The following is a 25,375-nucleotide window of genomic DNA, read 5'->3' on the forward strand; positions in this document are numbered from 1 at the left end:
GTCTTCCTGCACTCCCTGATTTTGTCAGTTTTTTAAAGACAAAATGCACTCAAAAGAGACATACACCAAAAACAAGTCATATTATCTTGTGGAGTGCCTCTCAAGTAACTTAGCTGTTTACATTGTCATTTTGCATCATTGCGACTGGCGAAATGAACACAAGGCAACTTTTTGAGCAATGTTGATGGCCAATCTTGCTGAGCGTTTGTTGCTTGGGCACTTTCCCATTGAAAATGGGCAGTCATTTTCTATCTGGATAATTTAGATCGGTCGTGGGCCCTGACGCCCTGTGCCTCATCTGGTTGCCCGTTGACAGCAACATTTCCCAGCAACATTTCCCAAAAAGTTGCCCTGTGTATCAACAATTTTTCTGGCACGGATGACGGAACCAGTTTTTTTTCAGTTTGTGTATGCTTACATGCTGGTGAGGTTGTTTAGTGTTTCTGAATTAATCTGCATCAAACAAAGTTTTTTACAACGGGCTGATTTGTTTACATCATTGGAGAGTGAGAGCCTGTTATCATAATTACATGCTATTGATTGCTTGCTGAGCTGATGTTGGAGTGCTGCAAGGAATGTCGCCATAGAGCCTGAAAAAGAAAGTACGTGGGTGCTCGACTGCTCGCGGTGTTGATTTTCTTCTGGCTGGGAAAGGATGTGATGTTAGCCTGTGGGTATGTGTTGAAATTGTGACCTGGCAGGATGATTCAGGTTATTTGAGATGTTGAATTTGAGACAAAGTACTACCATTTTATAAGGTTTCCCTAGCCTAACCATCAGTGTATTGTTTCTTGTCCTTCTGCTGTCATGACGTAAAATAGCCCACAGCGTCATTCTAACAGAAACCACAATAAATCCCTCAGACTTCAGTGCAGGAATGCTGGTTATTAAAGACCTAAATAATTGCATTACAACTCTGTCTTTCTCTTTGGCTCATCTCTCTGATATAAAGCCACAGGGATACTGAAAGGCCCAGGAAAGGAGCAGATCTATCTAGTATGGTAAGCAAAAGCTCCAAGCGAGCTACGGTTTTAATTTGGAGAAGATTGTGCTTTGGCTTGGTGTCTGTTTGTGTAGGGTGGGGGAAAGAAGTCTTGGGTTATCTGAGTACAGAGCTAATATTCCTTATGATAATCACAAACTCCCTGAAAATATGAATTGGATCTCATATGGTTGAAATTTAGACAGACAGAATTTTTTTTATTGTGCTGCACATTTGCTAGTTAAAAATTAGTGAAGAGGGCAAATTCTGAATGCAGGACATCCTGCCTTTTATTTTGTGTATCATTGTACTGTTAGTTAACTTAGCATAGCCTAGCTGCTTTAAATTAATCAGAATGGCTCATCTGAACTTTTTGTAGTGTGTTAAACTAGATGTTTTATGGGCTGACTAATGCCTCCTGGTTTCTCTGTTCATGATAGCACAAAGGGTTTACAGAAGATGACGACAGTTTGCAAGCATCCTGTCGATCTCTAGAGACCAAAAAAAATATCTCCATCAGTTTGAGGTCGGTCTGCCCCATTTTCTTTGTTAGGAATCATTAGTCTGTGTGTATTGTGACTAGGCAGACATAGAAGGCTTGCTTTTGAAGGGTTAATTTGGAATGATAGATACAAAACGAGCTTTGTTGGGTGGCTCAGCTGTTCTCTAATGCTTGATATATATAGAGGATACGGTCTCTGAGGAAATCAGTGGTTTATTGGATGGGTTGGATTCAACAATGGGGCGAGATGTTTGATAGGAACCATAAGGAGTCATTTATGATGAGAGATTGGTGCTCAGGTGAAGAAGAACATTGTGGAAGAACTTGATTTACAGGCAAACAAAGAACAACACAAATGAGGATTGATGGACCGAGCCAGTGAGCCGTTCGTGTGTGGGAAAGCTCAATCGGAGATCATGACGATAGAGCCAGCATGTATTCTGTACATGCCTGCAATGGTCCTTTGCAAGTTTTGTCTTTGTTGTTGGGCATGTGCAATCGGCTGACTTTCTCAATTAAACTGCCAGGCCATTTGCATTGTCTGTGAGCTCATTACAGAGATAATGGTGACATTGAGTGTTTTGTTTTGCAGTGAGGGCTTTCTATTTTCAAGGAAACTTGGCAGATGGAAGCAAAACCCCTAAAGAGTCTCTTGTGAAGTCTGGTTTGAGCTGAACCAGTCCAGATCGACCCATTAGCTGCTGCCCCTGCATACAATGAATAAGACCACCCAGATTCATTCGAGAGAACAATGTAACACAAGTGAACATTGTACTGCTTGGAAGTAAAAAAAAAAAAAAAAAAGCCACATGCTTTTCAGCTGTCTTGTTGGCTGAGATAAACGACATACAAACAAGAGAGCAGAGGATGACAATTGGATGCCTAATGGCTGTGTTTTCTGGGCTGGATGGACAAAATGAAACAAAAAAACGATACTGTTTTAACTGAGAGATTCTTACGCACCCTTTGAATCTCAGGCCAAATTTCTCATGGAAGTCTTGGTTAGTTGAACTGTAGCGTAAACACAAGAGAGCTGTGAGGTACTTGTTATACTCTTCGCGTTGGAAGGTTTGAACAGGATGTTCCTTAAACTGAACAAATAAAAGCGTCCACAGTAGGTTCACACTCACCTCAAGGCTCAAGACTACTTGAAACGTAATCGTTCCTGCTTTTGTGTTCATGTAAAACCAGCCCCTTCCCCCTCTTGCTCCAGCGTGTCCCACAAATCCCTGGGAACAATGTAAAGCCAGCCTCCGTGTACATACAAATGTCAGTTTCACTTCTGTCTGGCGGCACATATGTATTGAAGGAAACATTTCATCTCGCGGCTGCTTGTGTGCATTACAGTAAACGCCATTCAAAAGCTTGTTGGGGCAGCGGACAGGAAATGGCAAGTTCACTCAATCCTGTTAATGTGGAACAGCATTTAATTAGAGCCGCTTGAAGCAGATGAGCCTGACACAAATAAGACCTGGATGTGATGTACAAGATACAAGACATGCCTTTGGACAGATTTGATAGTTTTATAATAATAAATACCAAGCAGGAAGCTGATTCTACACTCATGACTGTCCTGATTGGCTGTTTGTAAATGCTAACATTTAATCAAAGATTTAAATCGTTGAAAATGATGTTGAACGAATGATACAGTTGCATTTAGCTGAATTTAAGTGTGGAGGAAATCTGAGTAAATAATGAATCAAATGCCTTAAAAGTTACATTAACAGACCAAAATTTTTCCTATTCACTCACAAAAAAAAAGAGATTCTGCCTTATGCAGTTTTTAACTGATTTTTTTTTTAACTGATTCATTACAAAGAATTAATTTGTTTGCGAATCAAACTATACTTACGGTGTGTTCACACTTGGCAGGTTTGTTTAGATTAAAACTAACTTTTGCTCGAATCCTAACCCTGGTGCGCACAAAACGAACTCTGGTGCGGTTACGAATTAAATATTCACGCAAGACGGACCAAAGATTTAAATGAGCCAAAAACAGGATGTGATGTCACAAGATGCGACTCTAAAAAGGACAGAGTGCTCAACCGTACCTGATTTGTCTCATCTTATGAGCTACATTGCCTATTACAGTTCATTGCAGCAGATCTTCGTTTGTGTGGAATGGAGGAATTACTGCCGCTGTTTTGACACATTTTATAATCTTCACAACGAGCGTGTTTTTCCCAGCACACAGCATTGTTTTAGTTCCTTTGCAAAATATACATCATAAAAGATGTTTGTGTGTGTCTTTAGTTTCGGTCTTAAAAATGAGAGCGTGAACGCCAAGCGAAACAGAACTAAATGTATAATTTTTCATTTTTGGTCCGGACCAAAGGAACCAAGGGAACCGAACTACAAGTGTGAACACACCATTAGTCCCCCCGATTCTTCTTTCATCTCTGGCTGGTTTATGAAGGCAGCGATTCTGGCAAACTGTATCATGTTTCTCGCTGATCCAACGTCGCAATCTGGTTTTCTGCCCTGTAACAAATAAAACATAACTACCTACACTGTACTATCATTCCCCCAATCCAAAAGTGTTTCATTGTCTGGTCACACTGTGGTCTCTAGCTAGACTCCAGCAGATTAAAGTGTGTGTGGTGTTAGTGGAGAGGCAGGCAGCAGTGATTTGTGTTTGAGGTGCACTGAGGCTTATGGGAATCAGAGATTTTAATGTCCAGAGATTTGATTCTAGCAAAACAACCACATTATTAGACACGCTGTTATGGAGGGGCTAGTGTATTGTATAATGTATGTTATACTGGATATTTATATAATAATAGTATTTATTAATTAAGTATTAGGTATAATACTTAATAATGGGAATTGCAAATTAAGTATTTAACAATTACACAAATATATAAAAAGTACACACATTGGGCCTCATTCATGAAACATTCGTAAATATACGAGTAAATATGTGAGTGATTTGCGCGTAAAGAGACCTTCCCGAAAACTCTTCTCCTGATTCACAAATACTTCGTAAACGTCAGATGTGATAGTGAAACGTGTGTGTGTGTGTTATGAATTCCAATCAGTCGTAAATGGGACGCGCGTGCACGCTCATTCTCAATTACCATAAATCCCGCCCATTAAATCCGACTGACAACTATATATGGGCATCATATTATGACACCAAACGAAGGATTTCAACATGTCTTCTCAAAAGCGAATGAAAAAGAACAATTTCTCAGATGCAGAAATTGAAGTTTTATTATCAGAAGTTCATTAAAAACGCCACATTTTATTTTCAAGCGTAGCCTATAGTGGCGTATCAGGTCCTAAAAAAAGGAAGCTTGGCAGAATATTACAGATGCAGTTAATGGAGTTTCATCTGTTAATCGAACAGTCCCAGAAGTGAAAAGAAAATGGTTCGACATGAAGCGACTGCAAAAAACGAATTAGTTCACTTCGAAAAAATATAGCCCAGCCCTATTGAAAGCAATTAATTATTTTATTAAAGTGTACTGTTTGCAGATGCTATTACTGGCTCTCATATTAAAAGTAAAAAGAAAAACCATATGTATTGCTATATATAATAATATTTTTTCAAAATGCTGTGTGTAAATGTACCCGATTAGGTGAATTAAAATGCAGCCTTATTAATGAGCAAAACGTTCGGAAGTTAAACGCACTATTTACACGTGGTTGGGAGCCGGTGTAGATTTCTTTCGTACCAACTAACATTTGGAAAATACGAACATTTTAATGAATCCGAAAATTTACGCCAGAACCACTTTACACACGATTTACACAAAAATTCGTTCTGCTCGTGTTTCATGAATGAGACCCATTGTATAAAGATTTATGTACTTTTTTTTATTTTTAAGCATTCACTTTACTAAACTAAAATTATATACTATACATATACCTTATAACAACAATACACACACACACACACACACACACACACACACACACACACACACACACACACACACACACGTGCTCAGTTTTCCTTTTACCCCGCACTATGATGGTGTTCAATCACAATGAGGGATAACTGTATCATTTGAAGCTGGCGATTTCATGAATATGCGTTTTATTTTATGCTTTTTTCATAAATCGTTTTCTATTGCTGCAGGCAATGCCCTCTGCCGCTTTCACTAGCTCTACCTCTCTGTTGCTCTTCTCAGCACACACACACACACACACACACACACACACACACACACACACACACACACACAGCCTTTTGTTGGCAGCCTGGCTGCCTTGACATTCTCTGATTTGTTGGCAACGCCAGCTGCTGGCATTAGCCAAGTTAAAGGCTGTATGGCAAGACCGACACAGCTTTGCTCGGTGGAGGGGCTGAACAGCACTGGCTTTTGTGTCTGACTCTTTCTGCTGGTTATTTATAAATTGTGTCAACCTGCAGTGCATTCCAGGCCTTCTCGAACAGAGCTTTGCCGCAATGATGTGAGCTGCTTTTGTGCCTGACATGGTTCCTCTGGGGACTCTAGCTGTGAAACACATTTTTATTCCTGAAAGTGGATTATTAAGGGTCTGTCACAGTAGCACATAGTTTAACTGTTGTTCGATTACACCACACATCCATTGCTTGTTTGTAATTATTGTTTTCTTGGGGAACGATTGACTTATCTGGAGTGAAGTGTGGGATGTTGCTGAAGTGTTTATCACAGGCGTGTCCAGATCGGTCGACTAAAATTTGATTGGCCACCCCAAAATTCAAGCTATGATTGACTATCAAACAAATTAGATGTGGGAACTACAATAAAAACACAGATATAATACAGAACATGTTGTTCCTTTCAGAAACAGCTAGGGTCTTGACTCTTGAGACATTTTTGAGATTTTTAATTTGACATGCCGTCTTACAATTTTAAACAAGGCATGAGATGCTGAAAAAACAATGAGAGGCGATTCAGTGGTCAATAAAATTTAATGCTGTTTTAATGTTGATTCAAAATAAAAAAGTGAGGTAATGCTTTATTTTGATGGTCCCTTTTGATCATTCTAGTAACTATAAGTAACTTTGCAACTAAGTGTCAACTAACTCTCATTATTAGTAGACTTTCTAATTAATATCTGCTAACACTTTATTGTGATGCTACTCAACAGACACTCTACTGGCTAGAAGTGACTTTGCAACTACATATCAACTTATTCTAACCCTAACCCTACCAGTAAGTATACATGTAGTTGCTACATTACTTAAAGTCAACAGAATGGGTTAACGGGACCATCAAAATAAAGTGAAACCAAAAGGGAATATGATCATTTGATTATCTTTTCTTTATACATCTTTTCACATTTTGTGTTGGGTATTAAGTATTAAAAATACTTTTTAAAATGTTAATTATAAAATGTAATTTATAGACATATTTATGTTATTCATATAATAGATATATTTATAGTATAAAAGACATTTATTTTTTAAATTATTTTTAATTAATCAAATAATATATAAGTCTGGGAATGCTTCATAACCATGCTTCATAATTGCTTCAATGAATCCATGCTGAACATTTAAATTTAAAAGAAACGCAGTTCATAACTGCGATTTTCTATCTCTACAGCTAAAGAAGTCTTCCTGAAATGTTTATGTCTTATTGTAGTGTTACAACTACCACTTGTGGTCATCTTGAATTGTGACCTTCATGTCAACAGCAGAGGTTTTGGCACCACAGCCAGCATTTCAGATGTACTTTTATGTCTAACACAAATTTTATGGGCTAAAAGCCACAATATCCTTCTCTCTCTCTTTTAAATTTCTCCTTTTGCTTTTCCTTTCCATTTCTCTCCCCAGGGAGTGCTTTTATATGCATCAGTGGAAAACCTTAATCACACCTTTCTGATGAGGGTTTAGGCCCGATGTCGTACTCTGCGCTGCTTAACTACTATACACACATCTTCCAGCTATGCAGATTATGCACAGGAAAAAAGAACCTTATGTAGAAAATTGGAGGTTGAGATCACTGTTTATGGTTTAATGACTCTTTACACAGTGCATAAGACATCATAAAACACTATATTAACGTTTCAGAAAAGGAAAGGCACTTTAAAAGGGTCATGTTAGTGCATTCAGGTAATAGCTGGCATGTAGTTTTTAGTTTCAGCTCTTATGGAAGGAATTCTGGACTAAGTTTGGACCGCAGCAAGCGGCGCTCCTCTTCCTTCCTGTCTTAATAGTGTACCGCTCTACAGGGTTCACAGAGCAAGTACACAATGCCTGAAGGAACAAGGAGGCAAAACAATTGAGCGTGTTTATCTGTGCCTATTTGCTCACATTAAAGGGACCGGTACTCGGCCCACACTACTTCAAGGAAACTACCTCCAATCCACTTCAGAAGGATAATAAACACACCGAATGCTGACCTCTCTCGCTCAACCACACTGGGTTCGTTCTTCTCATAATTCCCTTTGCTTTGTCGGGTCACTAGGTCAGCGGTTGACTTCACACAGCCTTTGCTCCATGTGAATTCCCCCGATTACAAATCTACATATCCAGGTCATAAGCAGTCGTTATATAACTATCGCTCTTATAACGCGCACTACTCATATTGTTTGTTTGTTTTATTTATTTATTTGTGTGACCCTGGATCACAAAACCGGTCACAAGTCGCACGGGTATATTTGTGGCAATAGCCAACAATACATGGTACGGGTCAGAATTATTGATTTGTCTTTATGCAAAAAATCATTAGGATATTAAGTAAAGATCATGTTCCATGAAGATATTTAGTAAATTTCCTAGCGTAAATGTATAAAACATTTATGTTTGTGAGTGAATGCAGCACAATCGTGAACATAAATGGACAACTTTAAAGGGGATTTTTATCAATGTTGTGTTTTTTTTTTTTTTTTTGCACTCTTTCAAATAGTTGTATCTCGGCCAAATATTGTCCTATCCTAACAAACCATACATCAATGGAAAGCTTATTTTATTCATCTTTCAGATTATGTATACATCTCAATTTCAATTTTACCCATGTGACTGGTTTTGTGATCCAGGGTCACATTTGGTATCATTTGCTAAATGGAATAAATTGTACCTAATAACATAGTGAACCTAAATGATGCATAATGTTTTCTATTTTATTATAAACAATTTCTGCATCCCTCACATGTCAATTACTGCATGTTTGGCCATTTGACAACTAGCAGGCAGAGGTTATGTTAACTATCCAGATATATGGAGCACTGTGTATAACAGACAAACACAACTCCATCAAGCACTGCTTGAGTCGAGAGCAAAGGTGATTTACAGGGGAAAAGGCCAGTAAGTCAACTAAGGACTCAAGAGGAAACCTAAAGGTAACATTGACTCTCCCAGCCATGAACTCAGAGGGGAAAAAAGCCTCCCGTTGTGAGTATCCCGTTTCACATGGCCATTGGCTATAAAAACTACACAGCAGGCTTGTTTAACAGCACCTTCTTATCATTAGAACTGATTTCAAATTCAGTAACAGAATAGAAAATGTTTTATGATTTCCAAGTGTTGAATTTGCCTTTTTAATGTAGGTCTATCACAATTTACTCAATATAATCATAATTTGTTAAGCTATAAGCTTTATAAGCTAAATATTTGAGTATTTAAAAGAAATATATTCAAATTATATTATTATTTAATACAATTATTATTATCATTAAACCGCAATTCGCCAAACCAACAAAACCACCATGATCATAATGGCCGTGCAGCACTCAGTTCATCTCTGTCGAACTGTAGACGTTACTGTAGAGAGACCCTGGGCGTCCCTTGACCTCTGACCTCTGCTGTAGGTGACGAGAGGTCCGTCGTGCTGAGAATGCGTCTTCACCATGCCACGCTTTGTTTGATGTACTCCCTTTCAAGCACACTTCAATGCTGCTCATGTTACCGCAACGAAGAAGACTATATGCTTTACTGGTAGATCTTCTTACTTCTGTGTGTGGCATCAGAAGCATGGCAGATCTTTTAAAGGCTGGTGTTTGTTTAAAGATGCCTTCATTTGCAGACTCGCAGGGGACTCGTGGGTCACTTGGGTCACTGGAGTGCAGGGGTTGTGTGGAGGTGACTGGTGCGTATGTTTGAAGGCCAGACCGTCCCTGCGACCATGTTTTAAACCATGACCTTTGATTCCTTCCCCTCCGCTGCCCACCGGGCCGCCCGGCCAACAGCTGCCCCATGTGCCGAAGTGACCCTGAAAGGCTGACGCTCAGCTGTCCGCATCCTTCTCCTTATAACACACACTGAACACCCCCCCTCTTTTACACACCAACTGACACTCGTAAATCTCACTGAGGGACGTTCAGCGTTTCTTTGGTGCTTTTTTAGCGTTGCTTACCCAAAGCAGACGTCCGTTTGCATGCGGCAGCCCAAGCAAGGTCAAGAGGTTGGAGGCTTTAATGATTTGGAAATTCGGTGGGCGTAAGCCAATAAACCTATGAAAGTTGTCGGTTTAATCGTCTCTCTGAGAGTGCCCAATCCCTGTTTATCTGATTTAACAGCATTTTATGCTGTTACCACTGTTCTGGGATCAGTGAGCGAAAGGGCATCGGCGTGTTAAGTAAGACTAGGTCTGGCTGGCCAGATGCGCATCACTTCCAGAATCAGCAGTGTTACCCTGCAGCTGCAGAAAACATGTGCTCTTTAATGAGCGAAAGAAGAGAAGAGGAAATGGGTTAATAGACAGATATAAAATGTCACAGTGAAATCCAGTGTTCCTACATGCCACGCAGTCACACCGTTACTCTACTTGCTCACATAAAAAGCATAAACGAATCATCATTGTACATTATAAAGGTGTAGTTTATGACGCTGTCTGAAATACGAAGTGTAAAACACTTTCGAGTCGTGCGCCAAAAGCATTTATCGGCGTATAATGTTCCTGTAGTTTCCTCTGAAGTAGCACTCGGAGCCAAAGCTTTGGAGTCGTCCTGCTGTCAGGTCTCTATAGTAGCTTTATGAAGCTGTGCAGCCCACCGAACTACTCTTGAGATTTACAACGCCCTGGAGGGTCTGAGACGGCCCATATGCTAAAGATGTTCCGCTTTGGTGAATTAAGGGAGGGACCTAAAAATAAAACTGTCTCTTTAAGATGGATGGGTATTTGTGTTTTGCTATTATATGGAGATGGGTCAGTGACATGACACTTTGTTTTAATCTTTTATCTTCAACTTACTTCTTTTGTTATATACACTGCCATTTAGAATAATAATAAGAAATGTTTATTGAGCAGCAAATCAGCATATTGTAATTATTTCACATCATGTGACTGAAGACTGGAGTATTGATACTGAAAATTCAGCTTTGGTCACAGGAATAAATTAGATTTCAATATATATTTAAATAGGAAATTATTTTAAATTGTGACAATATTTCACAATGTTACTGTATTTTTTAAATCAAATAAATGCAGCCTTAGTGAGAGACTTTTTTTCAAAAAGCTATACAGTTATCTTACTAAAAATATCTACTGACAAACTTTTTCTGTATTTAAGAAAGCAATTTTTTTATGATGGCCATGTTTTTATTGGGATAAATAATAATAATAATAATAAAATAATAAAATAAATAATTGGAAAAAAAAAACACTTTAGTATTTTCTTTTTTACTTGATAGTTGTACTACATGACATTTTTATAGTCTTTAAAAAAAAAACTTTATGGTATAAAATGGTATAAAATTTAACATTAAAACCAACTTGTAGACATTTTTAAGATCTTTGCACAGGTGTCTTAAACTAGATATTAACTCTTTCCCTGCCAGCGTTTAAAAAAAAAAAAAAAGCCAGCCACCACTAGCATTTTTGCTAATTTTCACAAAACTTTCGTGGCCCCCAGAATATTTTCTTGTATGCATATCTAAACATGCAATTTATCAAAAGAAAGAACAGAGCCTCTGCTTTAAACGTTTTATAGCTTCATGTATTCTTTTTTTATCAACACTTTAATATGGGTAAGTTTAATTGAAAAAGGCCACATTTTAAACCAAAGGCTGAGAAAATGCTTCTATCGCTTGTTTCTGGAGATTATCTACTCTTTCAGAAAATGTGTATTAGCGCCCCCTGCCATACAATAACCGTGAAAACACAGAAAGACGGTAAATTCCATCGATGGTGTGAAAAGAAACACAAAATACGTTTTCTGTCATGTCCAAATTCCTGTATGTCTTTGTCATTTAAAAGTTTCCTGATGTGGGAACCCATTTATTTTTGTTTCTTGTTTAAGAAAGTAAAACCGACATGCCATCTATGCCACAATGGCTTGCTCTCCGATTGGCCCCAATACCCCGAATCAGTGTCAATGGCTCTTGCGGTCACAATTTCCCGTGCCCATCATCGGCGATCCGAGTGGGGCGTACATTAGTGGCTCTGCAGCGGGACATTAGCAATGATGTTTTCACTGAGTGATCGCATTGTGGGCCACCGATGAGAAGTCTTTGTGGTGCAGCAATGCTTAAATGCATAATCTCTGCCTCTCTCATTCTTTCCCTTTCTCTGTTCTTCTGCCCAGAGGGACTGAGTGGGTGTTCAATGAAAGGTCAGGATGAGGTGACGAAAGAAGGGAAGGGAATGAATGATCGCCCCCTCGTAAACCCAAACCTGTCTGCAGCGTCTACATGAAATACACCTCTGACTGTATCGTGCTTGGCATCTTCTGTGAAGCTTCCAGATGTCTTGGTTTTTTGAAGGGGATGAACATGTAGAAGGCTTAAGCTCTTGTTTCTGTGGGTCTTTGCCACCCACCTCAGCGTACAGTGTTGCGTTTCCTCTTCTACAGGGTGTGATGTGAGTTACTGTTGGCAGGAACAAGGAGCTATGAAAACCGTGTTGTAAGTGAACCTCTCCTCGCCGTGAGCGGGGCCATTGTGATTCAGACTGCCGTGCCCTGTGTCTCAGCCTGGTCCGGTTGGTGCTGTGCCAGTTTACACTGCCAGAAATTGTTCAGGTATCAAGTTGATGAGTGGAGAAAGGAAGGGCCACTGCTGACACTGCATTATGTCACCTCACAGTCCATTTGAGGACTTTCAGAACTCGAATGCGCACCAAGGAACCGCACCCAAGACGAGGAATGGTTTATATTTTGCAATTGGTATGAATGCAATCCGGCCGGATTTATAAAAGTGAACCGCTATTGTTGATGTATTGATGACTGTGCTTGCATTCTTTGTATTTTTATTATTTTTGCAGTGCATCAATGGCAGAATGATGAAAATGCTCAACTAAAAATGGTTTGAATTGTGATCCAAATCCAATATAATGATTCGACAAGACATACAGTATATGCGATATACAGTATATAAGCACAAATTGACGGTACATCACAGTATTCTTTTAAAAAACTGGATGAATATATTACAATATGCACATTTTTATTTAAATTGTGATTTTTAAACTACAGAATTTAAATGCTATTTAGAATAATATTCTTATGACCGTTTCCAGACTAATGGTAGATCTATGAGAAATTAAAAAGAAATTAAACAACGCAATTTTTCCAACGCAAGCTATGAGGCTTTTTTCCTTCCTTCAATGATTTAATGAGATCAAAACAGTCATTAGTGAGTCGTTTTAAACAATTCATTAAAAGAACTGGTTCAAATTAGTAATTTGTTTTTTAATCAGACTGCACTGCTTGAGCAGTTATGTTGGCCTTGCGAAGACAGGACAATTTAAAAGATGGAAAGATAAGCACAGTTTTGATCTTATGACATTTGATTCATACTGCAAACCAACATACTTAACTCTGGTAAAATATGATTTCTTATACCCTGGCATTGTCATAAAGAGATCGTAAAACTTTCTGAAGAGACTTGATCACTTTATATGATGAACAGTGTAAAGATACATTGTTATATTGAGATGTTGTGATATAAAAATACGACAATACGTATTATTGATGTAAACGATATGATTCGGGAGTTAGTTTTATCCAAGACTATGGATTATTATCACGATAGTATTGTATCTTGAGTTCAGTATCATGATTTGTATCGAATCGTGACATGAGTGTATCGTTACACCCCTAATGAACAGATTGAATTTAGGCTTTTATTCTCATAAACAAACCTCATTGCTTCTTGCTGAAGCTCAAACGTGCTGCGTAACATTGGTTCTCGCACATCAAGCGAACATGCAGGTATTTGAGCTTCCGTTTACCACAACTAAAGTGTTCGCTGAGGAATGTTTATATGTGAATAAAAGCCTAAATTCAATCTGTTCATCATATAAAGTAGCGATCGAGTCTCTTCAGAGAATTTGGACTAAACCGCTCAATTCATATGGATTAATTTTACAATCTCTTTATGAATTTTTTTAAGCGCAAAGTGGTAGTTGCGGGAGGAACAGAAAGCTCTCAGATTTCATTCAAATATCTTTATTTGTGTTTCGAAGATGAATGAAAGCCTTATGGGTTTGGAATGACTTGAGGGCGAGTAAATTATGACAGAATTAAAACTTTTGGGTGAACTAACCCTTTAAAGGAGTAGTTCACTTTAAAATGAAAATTAGCCCATGATTTACTCACCCTCAAGCCCATCGTGTATATGACTTTCTTCTTTCAGACGAATAAAATCGGAGTTATATTAATAATAATTAATAATAATAATTCATTACATTTATATAGCGCTTTTCTGGACACCCAAAGCGCTTTACATAGAAGGGGGAATCTCCTCAACCACCACCAATGTGCAGCATCCACCTGGATGATGCGACGGCAGCCATATTGCGCCAGAACGCCCACCACACACCAGCTTACTGGTGGAGAGGAGACAGTGATGAAGCCAATTAGTATATATAGGAGGATGATTAGGAGGCCATGATGGACAGAGGCCACTGGGCAAATTTGGTCAGGATGCCAGGGTTACACCCCTACTCTTTCGAAAGACATCCTGGGATTTTTAGTGACCACAGAGAGTCAGGGCCTCGGTTTAACGTCTCATCCGAAGGACGGCGCTCTTTTGTCAGTATAGTGTCCCCGTCACTACACTGGGGCGTTAGGACCCACACAGACCACAGGGTGAGCGCCCCCTGCTGGCCTCACTAACACCTCTTCCAGCAGCAACCTGGTTTTCTCAGGAGGTCTCCCATCCAAGCACTAACCAGGCTCAGCCCCGCTTAGCTTCAGTGGGAAACCAGTCTTGGGCTACAGGGTGATATGGCTGCTGGCACCCTGTAATAAACACCCTGACGCTTCCGAGCTTTATAATGGCAGTGGATTGCAACCATCAGATTGGAGCTCAAAAAAGTGTAAAAAAAATATCCATATTAAAATTTTTAAAATGACTAGCTTTCGGGTAAACGAAGATACGGATTCCACTTACGCCTAAAGCTCAACTTATGAGAGTTGTTGACCGTTTGACCGGAAGCTAGAATTTTACTTTGTAGCGTGTTAAATATGAATATTATTCTTACACAAACTCTTCGCTTTGTTTCAGAAGGCCTTTCATTTTAAAGTGAACCACTCCTTTAAGTTCAATGCTAGCATCTAGTCTTTTCCGGGCCAAGGGACAGAAAGCACCCCCACGCTGCCATGACTTCTAACCCTGTTCCTCAGAGGCCCGGTAGCAAACGGGATTTGTCGTAGACAATGCTGCGTATCGCTTAAAGCCTTGCTTTTTACGCTTCTACAATCCTCTGCTTTTAGCCAGCATTCTTTACCAAGTAAAACCTTGAACTAAAGACCCCTGCCATTGAGAGCGCAAGTCAGGATTAATCCTGCTTTCAGAAAATGGCTTTTGTATGGCTGGGGCTAAAGCTGGAAGAACACCCTTTTTTTTTTCTCCGTCTCCATCTGTGTCATTCCGTCTCACTTTTTCCTCTACGTCTGAATGAGCCTGTCTCTTTTTTTTGTTCCCCTCTTCTAAACTCCCCCGTGCCACTCCGGCACCTGTTTTCCTCACTTAAGCATTAATTTATCACTGAATTATTACCCGAGATCCCACAATGTGCCTGCCACTCTCTGACATGTCCTGACTGGGCAGTTTCCATGGCAACCAAACCCCTCTATCCAAAAAGCAATTTAGCCTGCGTATTGGCGTGTACAATGCCTCTACCCACTAACGGATGGGCCAATGAATATTGTAGCCTGTAAATATGATCCAGCAATATCACGCTGAGTTTTAAAAGCGGGGGTGGGATAAATGACCGTGCGCGAGGAATCTGTTTCCTAGAATTGTGATTTGTCCCTCACGATGGAGGTCATAAAGGCATCGCAGCTTTTGTGATGAAGTGAATGCCCGCGAGAGAGGCCTGCTATGCTCATCAGAGAGAAAGTAAGGGCGAGACGTGAAATGCACAAACTGCTCTCTCTCTCTCTCTCTCTTTGCTCGAAGTACGAAACGGACCCTGTCCAGACTCATATTTTACTCATCTTCTGCCATCAGACCATCAGGGCTTTGCTAAATGAAATACAACATGTTATTTCACTATGCACATGCAGAGTTTGAGGCCAGAGGAAATATCAGACGGGAAGAGGTTCGTTTCAGGTCTCAGAGAGCCAACCTGCTCTGTAAAAAACAATTCTGTTAAATTTTACAGTAGAATTTCAGGTGTTATGGTGCTGTATTAACTGATTTAATGTAATATATTGGCATACTTGAACTACTAATCTGCTTTGCACTGATAACCACCATAATAATGCATTTGGTAAATATATTAATGTTTATTTTATTTGTATTTTATTAATTTATTTGATTAATTTATTTTTATTATAATTTGTTTAAACCTGTTCAGATATTCATTTGCCTGCAGGCCTGATCTATAACAAAACAAAACAATGAAAACACAATTCTTGTAGAAAAGATGGCGAGATCCTTAGATCCAGAGACAATAAAACAGGATATGAGGATATATAAAGTGGCCGTAACATGCTGCCAATTTAATTACTCTGTGATAATGATATTTGCAATAGACATAGGTAGGACCTTTTAGACTCGAGAGCCTAAATCGTATGTTTCCACTTTAAAAGCCCAAATCAAAACCAGAGACAGTTGCTCTGTTTCTATATGGTACATATTATCAGCTTTTATGCGGTCCTCTAATATAGCTGCCTTTTTGAGGTCACAGCGACAATAAATCATAGCTGATGCCAAGTGGCGCAGTTATTGATGCCCCTTTTTCGCTGGTTAGCGACTGCCGAGTCTCCAGGGGCTCAAGTTAAGTGATCTCTTCATCTGATGCAGATTATTATTAAGAGGATTAAAGGATGGGAGTCCGCATGTCCGAAGGCATCATGCCAGGAACTTGACAACTCTTTGGCCTCTATCTATGAATTCCATGAAACCAATATGGTGTCGGCTCAGTCACGGTATCCGCGCTGCTCTGTAGAAGCACTCGGGGATGAATTGCGACACTAGCTTTATTGTCTGACGCTGCAGAGCTCCAGTGCTTCCTTTTTAAGCGTTTGCCAAAAACGCCTATGCTAATGTTTTCATTTTCCTTTGAAGAGCAAGAGCGTTGTCTTTCTCTCGACGGCAGGCTGAGCGCTGTACATGTGTTCTATTTCTTGCCTGCATTGTTTAGCGGGTGTTTTCCGAGACTGGTCCGTGGCGCTGCCACTTGGCACATGCCCCCTTGTTCTCCCCCTCTAATGAAAGCAGATCAGCTCGGAGGTGAATGGGACGATGACTGCGGGAATATCTTCTGCTTGAGCGGGCTCAGGAGGAGTCTGCAGGCTGGTGTAGGAGTCACGTGCTGTTAAAACCCAGTGGCCGACGGGCGTTTCTGAGTGGAGACCACAGGAGGCCGAGGGCGGAGAGGGAGTTTGGTACAGGAAGTGAAAAACACTTAACAAAGGATTTGCACTCCACAGAGAGTAGCTGCACCTCTTCACAGCTTTTACCATCCTGAAAGTCTGCCTCGAAAAAATCACTTTGTAACAAGAATCACTGAGCCAGTTGATGGAGCAAAGCTGCATTTTCATGACATCTTGTGTTTGTTTATAAAATTCTTGTGCTTTTCATCAGATGTGTCTTGTAAAGTATTGGCGGTGACAAATTTTGTGTTTTACAAAGTTTGCTGCCTCAGTATTGGTTGTTTTTGTTGTTTTTCCTCTCACATATGGTATGCTGGAAAACAGTGATAAGCATTTTATCTTAAAAGTCTTAAAGACTTTTATTGCCAAAAGCATTCAATATATAGGGCCAGTAATACGGTGCAAAAAACAGTTTACAGACAGGATAGTTTTATTTAAAATAAGCTGAAGTTAAAGTCAGTACTTTACAGAGCCCAAAGCCCCATATGACGGTGGAAAAAAAAATTGTGCTTTTGACAACTTATGCGTTCTACCAAGAAACTTTGCGTTCACTCGCAAAGAGCTCAAAATGTTTTGCGAGCGAATGCAAAGTTTCTCAGGGGAACGCAAAACATTTAGGAGAGAAGGCAAAAGCATTGACTTATTATTTTTCCTCCTATCTCATACCCCCCCCCCCCCCCCATATATTATAATAAAACTATTATATATCATTCAAATCTTTTTTCCCATCACAGTAATGATAATTTTTTTAAACGAGTTGGCCAATGGGGATGAGCTTTATTGTGATAATTATTTCACCATGCAATATAATAAGCTTAATTTTCTTTAATATATAATTAGGGCCCAAGCCCTGAAAGGGCGCAGAGCCCTATTGTTCTTCTAAGGGTTTTTTGTTTTTCTTCTTCTTCTTCTTTATAATAATTTTTTTTTCAAGGTTTTTGCCACTTTTGGGGGCCTTAACGTGCTCAAAAACTCTTGAAACTTTGCACACTGGTCAGAACCCGCGGCCATTAGAGCCGGACTGAAGCTGGTACCCGGGCGTGGCAGGGGGGCTCGACAGCGCCCCCTGGAACGGGGTCGGAAAACTTGGTCCATAAATCAAACACGCTTGCATGAAATAATATGAAACTCGGTACACTTATAGATCTCATCGGTTCATATATCCTTCATGCTCTGACTTTTTACCCCAGCCCAACAGGAAGTCGGCTATTTGGCGTAGTTTAAAAAACACGTGCAATGGAATTTAAAATACTCCTCCTAGACGATTCAACCAATCACCACGAAACTCGGTCAGCATGAAGTCAAGACATTGAGGATGAAAAGTTGCGAGGGGATTTTTGATATCTCGAACGGTTTGGCCGTGGCGAGGAAACGAATTTATGGCGAATATTGGAAACAGGAAGTGTGTTATAACATCCTCATACATTAATTGATCTTGATGAAACTTCAGCAGTGTGTTCGCTGTAAGAGGCCGATCACATGGATGTGACTATTGTGAGTCAAAGTTATAGCGCCACCAACTGGCAGCAGGAAGTGTGTCACTTTCGAAATGCTTTGAAATCACCCTCTTATTTTTACCCGATTTGCTTCAAACTTCATCTGTATAATGTAAACACACGACAGATGTAGACCTGTGAAAGGATTATTGATATCTTTAATACTGTCGCCATGGCAACGCTTTAAACTTTTATATTCTTTTTGGATGCATTTGAGGCTCTTAACATGCTTCAAATTGCATGAAACTCAACATGCATTTGACATTTATTGTGTACCGTAAAACTTCAAATAATAGCCGAGTCCCAAATAGACGCCTGTCTCTTTTACACGCCTGGTGTGGCTACAGGTTTGGATAAATAAAGGCCGGTCTCAAATAGAGGCCGGGTCTTTTTTTAGTTTCGGGTTGTATTTCATCTTCTAAAACCCGTCAGATCGTCTGTTTAAGCCAGTTATATGGTGTAGATTGGGCACGCAAGAGAGCCCTGCGCATTTGGGCGGGAGCTGTTAGCTCAAGCAAGGCAGGAGGTATCGCATACCGGACGAGAAGCGCCGCGCCGCGTGTATCGCACACCGGACGAGATGCGCCGCGTGTATCGCACACCGGACGAGAAGCGCCGCGCCGCGCCGCGTGTATCGCACACCGGACGAGAAGCGCCGCGCCGCGTCTATGACGAGTTATCACACACCGGACGAGAAGCACCGCGCCACGTCTGTGACAACTCGCGTTATCGCACACCAGACGAGAAGCGCGCGCGTGCGGCGTTTATGACAACTCGAGTTATCGCACACCGGACGAGAAGCGCGCGCGTGCGGCGTTTATGACAACTCGAGTTGATCACACACCGGACGAGAAGCGCGCGCGTGCGGCGTTTATGACAACTCGAGTTGATCACACACCGGACGAGAAGCGCGCGCGTGCGGCGTTTATGACAACTCGAGTTATCGGACGCGCACTTTGTCAGTTTATGGCCAGCAATATTGTTATGTTTAAGGACATCATGGAATTAATATCATGTCTATGTTATGATTGTACTGTACAATTAAATACAATCGTTGCTTAGTCTACTACACTACAGTCTGAATTCACTTTACCTCAGAGCGTCCGTTAACTGAATTGAGAATATCATCTGAAAATCCGATAACATCAGCAATTTTCATTCAACCAGCTGATTTCTTTAAATGAATGTAAAGCTAAATGTATTTTGCAGCGCAGGGTGAAGTCTCAACACTAAATTAAAGGCCTGTCTCATATAGACGCCTGTCTCCAATACAAGCCGGTGCAGTTCGGCGATTTGGGAAAATAAAAGCCCGGGCTATTATTTGAAGTTTTACGGTAATAGACATGTGCGAAGTTTCAGAAACGGGCGTGGTAAGGGGCTCAGTAGCGCCACCTTTAGTCAAAAATGGGGTATTAGTTTTACCTAAAGTAACCAAACTCAGTACGTATATTCTTCTCTTCGATCCGGACAACTTTCTAATTTACAGTCATTAGCTCCGACCAACAGGAAGTCAGATATTTTGGTTTGAATGTGTACTGTTTGGAGCATTTTCCCTCTGCCCCTCTGTGTGTGTGAGTGTGTGTGTGTGAGGAGGGGGGCTAGTTTAGTTTAACCATTTCTCTGCTGTGTGCAAAATCTCTGGCACTTTTGAGGGCCTTAACATGCTCGAAAACTCTTGAAATTTTGCATACAGTTCAGAACCCGCGGCCAACAGGGCCAGGCTGAAGCTGGTACCCGGGCGTGGCAGGGGGGCTCGACAGCGCCCCCTGGAATGGGATTCGAACACTTGTCCGTATATCAAACACGCTTGCATGAATTAATATAAAACTCGGTACACATATAGATTTAATCGGGCCGAACAACTTTCCCTGGGTCAAGTTTTACGCCAGCCCAACAGGAAGTCGGCTATTACGGGTTGATTGGAGAACGCTTGCTCTCGCATTTGAAACACTTCTCCTAGAGAATTCATCCGATGACCACGAAACTCGGTCAGCATGAAGTCAAGACATGGAAGATGATAAATTGCCAGGGGATTTTTGATATCTCGAACGGTTTGGCCGTGGCGAGGAAACAAATTTATGATTAAAAAAGGATGCATAAAGTGTGTTATAACTTAGTTATAGTTTTACCTACAGTAACCAAACTCGGGTACGTATATTCTTCTCTTCGATCCAGACAACTTTCTAATTTACAGTCATTAGCTCCAACCAACAGGAAGTCAGATATTTGAATGTGTATTTTCTCTCTCTCTGTCTCTCTGCCATTCTGTGTGTGTGTGTGTGTCTGTCTGTGTGGGGAGGGGAGGGGAGGGGGGATGTGTGTGTGTGTGTGTGTGTGTGTGTGTGTGTGTGTGTGTGTGTGTGTGTGTGTGTGTGTGTGTGTGTGTGTGTGTGTGTGTGTGTGTGTGTGTGTGTGTGTGTGTGTGTGTGTGTGTGTGTGTGTGTGTGTGTGTGTGTGTGTGTGTGTGTGTGTGTGTGTGTGTGTGTGTGTGTGTGTGTGTGTGTGTGTGTGATTTTGGTTGGGTGACAGTTGTAGGTTACAGTTTGACAAGAGTTTATAGTTTAACAAAAGCACAATGTTGTGTTTCATTGCGAGTGTACACAAATATAAGGAAACACTTTGCATTTTGAAAGATGGTCTGTATGAACAAAATGACGGAGTATGTTTTTATGTCTCCATTGTTCGATCGAGCCTCACACACACACACACACACACACACACACACACACACACACACACACACACACACACACACACACACACACACACACACACACACACACACACAGCATTCCAGCATTGCAATCTTGACATCGCAGCATGTTCATTATAGCCTTAATAAAATATAATAATAAAATAGTCAACCTTACATATAAAAATTACACTGCTCTGTTTAAATAGTCATTTGTACAGTTTGTGCCGTTCATAGTAAGCACCGCTCCACTGTGATGTTTCCAAGCACATTTTTGCGCATTTGAAGAGGATAATTTTTCTATATTGGAACGTGAGTGTACAAAGTGTACAAAGTACAAAGCCTATAAAAAGAATAGTTTAGCATCCAAAAATGTTAATAATATATATATTATTATTATATATATAATAATATATATGTTAAAAATAGGGGGGAAAAAGAATTTACATAATATATATATATATATATATATATATTTATATATATATTTATTTATTTATTTTATTTTATATATATATATATATATATATATAATTAAAGCTGCAAGCAGCGATGGAGGGCCCAAGCCGGTGGCACCACTAAACCAAAGGCACTACTAAAGGCACCAGGGTGGCGGTGCCACCGGCTTGGGCCCGCAATCGCTGCTTGCAGCTTTAATTTTATTCTGTCTTTTCATCCATTTTCACTCGCTTTCTCCATGAAGAGTCTTCTTTCATTACTACTCAAGCACGTTTGATCCATTTGTGGTTGAACAAATGGCCTGAGCTCGACCCGTGTGTTTGAGTGAGTGTAATGTATAGTTAATGTCCACTGTGGTTGTTAAATGGTCACAGCAGGGAATATTGGCACATTGAAGGCCTTGCTCTGAGTAAAGTAGCGAAACAACATGAGCGGCCATAGACGAAGGTTATTAATGGTGGCTGTCACTAATGTTTGTTGATTTTGCCAATGGCACGTCTCTGAGGCCATTATTGTTACTGGTGTGAAATGAAATCTCTGTATTTCATCATGCGTACAGCAGAGTTTTCAGAAACCGAGCTCGGGGCTTTCTAAATGAGTGTGCAGCCCTCCAGAGAGTCTGTGCAAATGTTGCCATTACATAGAAACGAGAAAATTAATAACAAGGTCCTGTAAAAGAAAGCCCACCCTTTGCAATGCTGACTTGCTCAGAGTTTTAAATGAGGGAATTGTGTTCCCCTACAGCCTGTCATAGGAACAGTCACATAGTTTTTTCTGTATCACCAGTGCAAAATAAAAGGAAATTGAAAGTTATTCGCCATAAATCATCATTATTTCGAGAAGCCTCTACCGATGTGGGTTACAGTGACTGATGAATGCCGGTGATGCAGACGCCATGATTACCGACCATCATCCCCTGCAGGATTATGCTAATCGGCCGAATTGTGATACTCTGTTGCTTGATGATCTCAGTTGTGGAGTGATTTGCCAGGCTACGCCGCTCTGAAACAGAACCAAATGCTGTCTATAGACGGGGAAATGCTTTAAGTTGTCATTTGTATGCGAGAGCTGAATGCTATTGGTTTCTTTGCTCTCTTTCAGTCTTTTCTTTGTGTTATACTTCTATTCATGCTGCTGTGTGTAGGTGGTTCTGTGATATTTTGTGCATATGAAGGTGCAAGAGAGTAAGGCAATATGGAAATGTTACTTGATAGCCTACAGATTTTTACATTGCTTCAAAATAGTACCTACAGTAATACAGAAACCATATGGATACAAATCACTGTTGCTGGTCTGGTATTATTAATACCAAGTTAATTTTGATTTGGACATTGGCATCACCAAAAGTAATGTAGGACTATGTGAATTTTCCATCGGTTGGATCCATTCAGGTCATTTTATTTTATTTGATCTCATAAATATGTGAGATCAAATATATGCAGTCCAAACCAAAATTTCTCACATTATCACAGTTTATTTGCTGTAGTTTAGAAAATGTTAATAAATTATGACAATAATGCAGAGTTATCAAATCAGTTGATATTTCACTGGTTTTGGCCATCCTTCTGTTAGACTGTCTCACGAATGAATTGGGTTGAATAGCTGTCAGCTGTTAAATTTAAGTACACAATTAGATAATACCAATCTAGGTCAAACTATTACCAAGCAATGCTTCATTTTGTTCAGTCTGTGGTGTAAAGAGGTCGCATGAGCAATTAAAGAAAAAACACTTAAGCAAAACTAGTGTTTGAATTATTTTTGGTCCCAAACTTGTATACATTTTACTGGTATTCCTCTGTATGAAGAATTTTTGTGTAATATGTCACAGTTTACCTTATTTTGCTATCCTCACTTAGCCTACATAAATGAACTAGTGTCCTGCACACACTAGTTGTTTTTAGTTGGACTAGTAATTTTTGTACTGTTGATATGCATTTCAAAAATTGCTTGTTTTCCCCCCTAATACTAAAAGAACAGGCTCATCGGCTGGTTTCTTGAAGAAACTCTTTGACCTCTAAAACATGTCAGCGTTCATCACTGTCCATGTCCTTCCTTAATTGGCTGTTTTCATCAGGTTCGTGTGAGTGTTTTTAGCCTCACTGAACTGATGGGCAGCCGTTGACATGGCTGATCATGGAGCTGTCTTTCATTTCATATTACCCGTCTCCTTCATCCAGTCACTCATACTGCGGCCGAGCTTTGTTCTCTCACGACTCGCTGTTGATCTGAGCCCAAACACACAGCTGTGTCAGATTCACAGGTGTGTGTAAGGTAAGAAGCCATGTTGATACTTGAGAGCTTCACAGTTAGTGCCCTTTAACCTCACTGATTTGCAGCGTAGGCCGCTTGCGCTTCAGGTCTGAGTGAGAAATTTGGGTGCAGACAGGCCAATGATGAAGCGGGCAGCTTGAATGTTGACAATGGCAGCGCTGCAGGTTTGTGTTGGAGCCGTTCTCTGGACGCTGGACGCAATCCTTCAGGCTTAGAGAAATAGAGTAACACTCTTTGACTGTCTGTTCACATCTAAACTCTCCTCCGGTGAAAACATTTCATCAGCCATGCATCAAAGAGTTTGATCGCACACTGCATTTGAACCTCCGCTGTTTTATTCAGCCACATATAACATTTGACTTCATACTCAATGTATATTTTTAACTGAAACTACAATAAGGCTGTGTAGAATTTTCAGTGGCTCTGTGTAAAGAAATCATATTTTACCTGAATTGTGCTTATTTTAGTCTCGTAGAATTGTAGTATTATAGAATTACGACCACACTTATGCAGTGGTTTTCCTCAAATATACCCAAATAAAGCAGGATAAATGACAGAATCAAAATTGACTTGTAGCTTGCAAACAAAATATGTATCTATATTGATTTTCAGCCTTAACTCATCCCTAGTGATATCAGTTTTATCAATTTAATGTGATTATGATTAATTATTTAATTTAACTTATTGTACAATTAGTCATGCCCCTGATCTGATTGTAAATGTGATGAGGAATTTGGCCCTGCTTATGAAGCCACTTGATCTAATATCTATTAAATAATTCATATATATATATATATATATATATATATATATATATATATATATATATTCATACTACATATCATGTAGTTAATAAAAAAATGTAATCAACTGACGGCTTTAGTCTATGCATGCGTGTCTAGTGTTTTGATAAATAATTCATGTCCGTAGCACCCGTGTTTTTCATGCGCTACATGTTTCGCATCAGTCCACTGCAGTTACTGTAGTTTACTTTTATAGGCGTCTTTCATCCATTAAACCTTCACACGTCCACGTCCTGAATAATTGACCAGGTTTCTTCTCACCTGCAAAAGGATGAAGGCGGCGGCGGCGCCCACAGCCATGAGACTACACAGGCAAACGTCTCTGTCGAGCGAGGTTTAATCGCTGGCTTTTTAGTCCGTGTGCCACGGTTTGAGTGAGACTACAGAAAGATAAAGCGCTCCCCTCGAATTTCCTCAGATGCCAGTCTCTTTAAAGTTGAATCAGCCCTGTAGATGTTTGATTCTGGC

The 25,375-nt window shown here is 40.0% G+C and overlaps 1 protein-coding gene across 1 annotated transcript in view; it reads left to right on the forward strand.

Annotated features, from left to right (window-relative positions):
* nxn (nucleoredoxin) overlaps positions 1-25,375 on the forward strand; it is a 67,405-nt gene that overhangs the window by 27,694 nt on the left and 14,336 nt on the right. The gene's annotated exons all lie outside the window — the stretch shown is intronic.

The sequence above is a fragment of the Phoxinus phoxinus genome, assembly GCF_949152265.1.
Source record: "Phoxinus phoxinus genome assembly, chromosome: 4".
In the NCBI taxonomy this organism is placed as follows: Eukaryota; Metazoa; Chordata; class Actinopteri; order Cypriniformes; family Leuciscidae; genus Phoxinus; species Phoxinus phoxinus.